The sequence below is a fragment of the Bemisia tabaci genome, chromosome 7 (genome assembly GCF_918797505.1).
Source record: "Bemisia tabaci chromosome 7, PGI_BMITA_v3".
In the NCBI taxonomy this organism is placed as follows: domain Eukaryota; kingdom Metazoa; phylum Arthropoda; class Insecta; order Hemiptera; family Aleyrodidae; genus Bemisia; species Bemisia tabaci.
In genome coordinates, this window is record NC_092799.1 from 21,778,758 (window position 1) to 21,785,967 (window position 7,210).

Genomic DNA, 7,210 nt, shown 5'->3' on the forward strand with positions numbered 1-7,210 from the left:
CCGATATTTTTTGTTGGTGCGAACTCGAAAATGGCGTCCTGGCATGGCCCGTAAATTTCCCCGAAACTTGTCAACGGAGGATATTTATAATCGATTATATGAGGCAGGAGGGGCAGTGAGGGTTTCAATTGGGGTTTGCCGGCGGCGCGGCGGGATGAGAGCGATGCACTTACGGGTGGCGTTAGCTTTGGGGTTGGGGTGGTGCTTGCTTGGGGTGAACGGGGTGGATGAGGGTGGCGGTCACGTGCCGACGCTGTCGTTGAACACCCGTGGGAACACTTAGAAAGCAGCTGCCTCGACTCATCTTATTTGACGTCGCGCGGCTGCGGACGGACGGCGCCCATTGGACGCATCGAAATCAAAAAGAGCTCAATTCATTGGAATACGAGCCCTGTCACGCATGTCTTCTTACGAATCTCAGGGCTCATGTCAGAGCGGATACAGTTCCTTTTGATTCAAGTACGTCCTATTATCCGTGGCCACCGCGCTTTTCTCGTTACTTTGATCATGGGGCAGTGCGCTGGTGTGTACTGTGTACCTACCCCGTGCCACACTTGTTACGAGAAGCTTTGTATAGGAGTATTGAGATAGCGAGTGTCCTAAAGGGAACATTCAATGAGAGACGCACAGTTTAGTCCTGTTTGAGAACTCCTGAAGAATAGATTTGCAGTATCTTTCCAATCGAGTGCATTACACAGAATCTTCTAGCTTTCAAGCGAGATATAAATCTTTTCATTGTAAACAATTGAGATAAATTTTTATGCCAAAAGTGTTTCCGATCAAAGCTGCGGTACCCTGACGCTTTTGAGGAAATTCCTCATCCAACCATTCCTCTCCAAAATGTTTCCTTCGTAATGAACAGCGAAATTAAATTAGTTCTCGATTTGACTCGAATAGACTATCCGTTCTATTCTTTTTTTTCGAGCAGAAAAAGAGAAATACATTAATAAAACCGTTATTTTCTCATCAATGCGTTGAAATTGGAAATATTGAATGCATCCCTCTATTTTACGTGGAATTTTGTTCATGAAATTCCGTTCAAATTTTGTGAAATGTCAAACATGTTCCAACATTCCTCTCCAATTCCGGTAAGGAACATACGGGAGGAGATGAAAATTGCCAAAAACACCTAAATAAAATATCACATCCAAACCGTGTAGGGCCCTTTAACCTCCCAAAACGACCTCCTGTCGTGCGAAGTCTGTAAGATAAATTTACCCTGGTGGCGCCCTCTGGGAAGCGGATCGGACAATTTCATGCGGGGATCCTGAGTCCCGGTCAGCGGGGACATTTTGTCTCTTGTCCGACTCGGCGATGAAATATTCAAGACCCAAGTGTCGCATTCAACGTAACGTAACTCACGTTAACGTATCCGCGATGGGCGAAGAGAGTCCTGTCATGCTAAGGAAGAACGCCGTATGAACCTCCAGGCGTTGCCAAATTTCCTTCGATAAAACGCGAATCTCCTGGTAAATTTATGAATATTTTCCTCCGAATTTCTCAGATGATTCAGTTCACAATTTCACCCAAAGATTCTGAAAATTTAAAGAAAAAATATTCATAACGTTCTTAAAAAATAAACATTTCATCAAATAAAATTTGGCAACTCTCGAGTGTTCATACGGCGTTCTTCTTTAGCACGACAGTACGAGAATACCGTCGTACGTAACGTAACCGCGTAAAAACTCAAACGCTCAGAGAGCATTGCCGTGCTAAGACAAACCGCCGTATGAGCATTTAAATATTGCCAGATTTCTCCCGACAAGATATTTTTTTCCTTTAGAAAAGTTCCGCATATTCTTCCTCGAGATTTACGCATATTTTAGATAGAATTACGAGCGAATTCGTCCGAGAAAACGGGAGAGGAATACCCCGAATTTTCCCGGTAATCTCGTTTCTGATCGAGGGAAATATGGCAACGCCTGGAGGCTCATACGGCGTATTTCCTCGGCGCGGAGAGTATAGGACGTGAACCCGGGTCAGAGCGAGCGGGTGATTGACGACCGGCGGCCACCGGGCACCGACTCCGACGTTAGGGCCTATCTTTTCCCCAACATGAGCCCTGGAAAGCACAAAGATATATGAGAAACAGGGCTCACGCGAAGATTGAGATACGCCCTTCTTCGGAGGAGCGACGACTTGATTCACTATCAGCATCCGCGGCCTCAACTCTGTAACACTTGATTCACGCCACCGACCGACTCGGACCGGCCGTGGCCGTATCGTCCACGTCCACGTCCACCCGTTCGGCGGCCAGGAGCGCCACACCTCGCACTTGTAGCCGACCTCGGCGGAGCCCCCACGACTCCGGCTCGTCAAGCGACACTTCCGGCAGCCGGGCTCGTTCTCCTCCCGGGGCAGGACCCGAATCCTCGATCGCGTTTCCGTCATGATCGCCGAACCGGTGGAACTCGGGCTCACGCCCTAGTCGCCGCGATAAGCTCGGGAGCTTCCAGTTCAGAGGGGGGTCTCCGTTGACTTTAGACGCATTTAGTGTTGACGTCACGGAGCGATATTGTTGGTTCGATACCTCGAAAGTCGAAATGTGCCCCAACAAACAAACGTAACCTCCAAAATGAACAATCGATGAAAGAATGCTAAAACTAGCCCAAAACTGAAACATTGATCCATGAGACCGTAAAATTATGAAAGCTAGTTATTTTCCGAAACGTTTGAGACCACATACACACGAATTGATAATATAAGAAGCTCGTGGCATAGTACTTAGTCTTCGGACGAAGTTTGTGTTCGTTTGTTGGGGTGCATTTCGACTTTCGCGATATTGAAATTAAATCGAGATGCCCTGCTAAAAATTTTTCATGGAATTCCGTGCTGGTTTTCCATGGAAAATTTCTCCACGTAAAATTGGGCACGGAAAATTTTTCCATGGAAAATTTCTCCACGGAAAGCACCACGGAAAATGTCACCATGGAAAATTTCTCCATGGAAAATTTCTCCACGGCAAATTCTCACCGTGGAAACCTGCCACAGCACTCACTGTGTCTCATGCAGGTTTCCACCATCAAGTTACCATGGTGTTGTTTCTTTAAGTCATCATAGAACTGTTCTACTCAATGTTGCTGGTTTTTTTAGTATTTAATTAGATAATTTACAAGTTTTCCTTGTAATCAAAATAAATGAAAATGATACACTCACCAACTTGAAGACACATAGTACCAACTATACTTGACAGAGATGTAATAATTCTTTTAACAATTGAGAAACTACCGCACTGTACCTTCGCGTCACATACTGCACGCTCAACGTTTCAAATAAGATTTCATTCAGTTGACAATGTGAAAACATATTCAAATTATTTCACAATAAGCACGGAAAACAGCACCAAAAATTATCACAACACTATCCAAATTAGAGGCCAAGAGAGTGAAATATGAACTGTAGATTTTGGTTTCTGTCTGGGAAGCTTAATTGCATCTAGATGGTTTAAAGGTTGCCACTAATTCCCTGCGAATGGCTGTTCAATAAGATCAAAGGAACTGCCAGATGATAGGAAACAAATGGCGATTGCTGCAGCTGAACAAGGCAGGTAAATGTCTCGGTGTGTTTTTATGAAAGCTCTGAAAAATGAATAATGTACAGCGCATCAAAACCATGAGTACAACCAATGATCAGCACTAAATTAAAACAATATCAAGGTGAAGCCAACCAACATTTCTTGAGAAGTTAAAATAAGTTCTGAGGATAGCCAAATAATTTTTAGTAATAGGACAAAATACTTGTGAAAAAGCATTGGTAAAATTGTGTGTAAAAGCAATTATTGCATTGGTAGCCATAAAAATAGGAAGTAAATTATTGGACATCTGATAATTCACTGAAACATCGTTGATAAGGATGTGATGTTTTAGCCCTCTAGAGTTAAAAGTTTAAGGCCTCATCTGTAACTTCAGATATATCTCTCACACTACTTACATTTCTGAATAAAAATACCAAGTAATAGCTAAGGCTCAATTCAGACGTCACTTTTCCTTCACTCATGTCAAATGAAAAGTTGGATCGTGTAATACAACACGAGAACACAACGATCATTTGAGAGGTTGAACAAAAATTTGAAAGTCAGGTCACACCAAGGTTTCCGTTCAACTTCTCAAACAAATGTTAGAGCTCACGCATCATACGTTGAGACAAACGTCAAAAGTATTGTTTAAGTCACCATTCACCAGTGGTGCCACCTGACTACATGAATTTACCTGTTGAGTGGTGCGAATTCAGAGCTAATCGGAGAGAAACATTTGTTTCAACATACGATGAGCGAGCTCTATGTTCTCATGTCCGTATCAAACGATCCAACTTTTCACTCGGTATAAGTGGAGGAAAGCTAGACTGTCTGAGGTGGGCTTTAGTTTCCATCACACAGCAAAAAAATCTAGAAGGGCCTGTATTTAAGGTTTCTTTTTCAGTCCTAAGTAGTTCTCACCTGTGAATTTTATTCACAGTCTATATGGGTTTCGGCAAACGATAGGAAATGGCGATCTCGTATGATCTGACAGATATCTGATATTATCCCTGAGGAGGACGATGACATGAGCTGATGAGCAGCTAGGAATGGAATGCAGTTAGAATGTTAACCGTGTGCTGAAAACACGATAAGGGAGACTGTAACCAATATTCGATCACGGTTCATGTTTGGGGTGCAGACTCGGAGGAGTGACCAAGGAGAAGATAGAGAAAATGATGAGCACATACGAATCTACTATTCAACAAAGAATGTTAGAATAGTTTATCAAGATACAGAAATAAATGTAATGCTATGATTCTATGGAGAGGTTACAGATCAGTGGCTGATGGATCACTATTGGTGCCTATGCCTACATTCAGTAATAGGAATTGCTAATCATTGTTATTCATGACTTACCTAGATTCAGTTCAAGGCCCTTGCATTCAACTCGGATTTGGCGTGATGTAGCGAAAGCAGGAAGTCAAGAAATATATAAATTTCTGAGAATTACTGTATGGTTTGCGAGAGCTTCATTGAGCCTGACGATTCACGCCTCGTTGATAACCTAACCTCAAAATACCGACAGGGCAGGGCGGGGCGGCACATCTCCTGACTTGCCGAATTGAATTGAGGATTTTTTATTTAAATCTGCATGATCTATAAAAACTCATTCGCTTATTTATTACTGAAATGCGTAACGCCGATAATGTTTCATACTTCACACGCTTTAACATTTGCGTTCTATTCTTGCTTTTATTTTTATTTTTATACAATTTCAACATGAAACAGGGCAGGCCGGCAGGATTGCAACGCAGGTTTTGTTTTGGAGTCGGAACTGAATCACTTTGTAAACACAAGATGAGTTGTTGGTTATCACTGCCAGTAATGCAAATTTTAATTTTTTTATGTGATTTAATTAGTATCAGCTCGAATTCGAGTCTTCTTCGTTACGAAAGTAATGTTACCTCGAAGTTGGTGAATTTTGATTAACCTGAAAGTAAGCCAGCAGTGTATCGCGATGGACTCTTGGTAATCGATCTTCAAATTTTTATTTTGGCCATGCGTAGAAATAGAATGAAAAAATTCTGATAGATACAACTCAATTCTCATTGGTTTTGCTATTACCGCTATTCGGTTCTTTCTACAATTCAATGTTGGTTTCACACAGGAGATTTGGAAGTATGACGGTTGAGCTTCAGTAAAGGCGATCCTATTGAATAGTTAGTGTCTAAACTAATCTTGCAAAACACAGACGTTTGGTCTCTAATTGACAGACTTTAAAGCTGTACCTACAGGTTCGAAGAAGCTGCGTGTTTTCTGTTTTTTGACAAACTATTGCGGTTATTTCAGTTGTCTTAAACAGAGTATAAGCAGCAAATTATTATTACATCTCTGTCAACCATAGCAAATCTCTGAGTTAATCATATTTTAAATGAAAACATTCTCCGTACAGAAAGTAATTGCTACCTACTGGTACAATTATTAAATTATCGTTAAATAGTGGGCATTGTCTTGGGAATGCCATGGTTGTAGAAATTTCAGTGCACTAATGAAGACTTATTCTGTGATAACTGATGACATGAAACATTTTAGTGGCCCTCACTTGTGAACTTCGGTGAGTAATTCAACTTAATTCTATGATGCATAACGAAACAGCAAATAGTTGCTGATTGTCATTGATCAAAGGCTTACAGATTACCATGTTTATTCTTGTGGTGGTCTCTAGTGTTTCGCAGTGTTCCAATGCATGTTCTCTGCTATTCCGTTACGCTCCCTTGAAATTCCATGTAGCCACCACGGAATCTCCTGCTGCCACCATGGAATCCCATGCAGTCTCCACGGAAACCCAAGGAGTCACCATGGAGTTCCGTGCCTCCTCCATGGAGTCTTCATGGAGTCTCCATGGAGTTCCGTGTCTTCACCATGGGATTCCATGAGAAACAGCACGGAATACCATGGAATTCCATGAAAAATTTTTAGCAGGGTGTGACGTCACACTAAATGCGTCTATCTGGAATATCCAGGTGAAGTAGGAAACGCGTTTCACTCCGAGGCCCAACCCTGCGAGAAACAGTCATGCTGTATCGTGTTGAGATCATGTTGTTACCAACATGATCAATCTTGGACCGTGTTGAATTCAACATGGTATCATCCTGGCACCGACATTTTACCAAACTGGTATCGTCAAACGACCCCCTCGATTCGTCGCATGCTCTGACGTGAGGGCGTATCTCGATTTCCGCGTGAGCCCTGTTCTCCGTATAATCCTATGCTTTCCGGGGCTCATGTGGAATTAGAGATACGCCCTTACGTCAGAGCAGCGACAAATTTACCACCATTATGCCAAGGGCGCGAATGCGCGCGTATTGTCGCGGATCAGAAACAAAGTTCTATGTTTGTTTACAATTGAACCAAGGGTTCGATATTATATCGAATGACGTAGCCACTATATCAGTTGATTGACTCGATTCACTATGCGGCGCACAGTGGATCGATCAATCAAAGAGGTCGGACATGAAATTTCTAACTAAAACTGCAATTTTTTTATGTTTAATTCGACACATTTTAAATTTTGAAGAGCGTTTCGAAAAGGAAATTTCACGAGGGAAACAATGGAACCACTTTTAAAACCTCTAAGTTTCGTATGAACGGAGTTATGAGCTTTTCAAGTTTCCAAATTTTGTCCGACCTCTCTCATTGACTCGATCCACTGCGCGGCGTAGCGATGCTGCAGTGAGTTCGGATCGCAAGTTT

The 7,210-nt window shown here is 42.3% G+C and overlaps 1 long non-coding RNA gene across 1 annotated transcript; it reads right to left on the reverse strand.

Moving 5' to 3' along the window:
* Positions 1-3,050: 3,050 nt before the first annotated feature.
* LOC109044748 (uncharacterized) lies at positions 3,051-6,436 on the reverse strand. The gene is made up of 2 exons (XR_002010319.2): positions 4,874-6,436; positions 3,051-3,578 (listed from the first exon to the last, which is right to left on the reverse strand). It is a non-coding gene; the product is annotated as an uncharacterized lncRNA (long non-coding RNA).
* Positions 6,437-7,210: the final 774 nt, after the last annotated feature.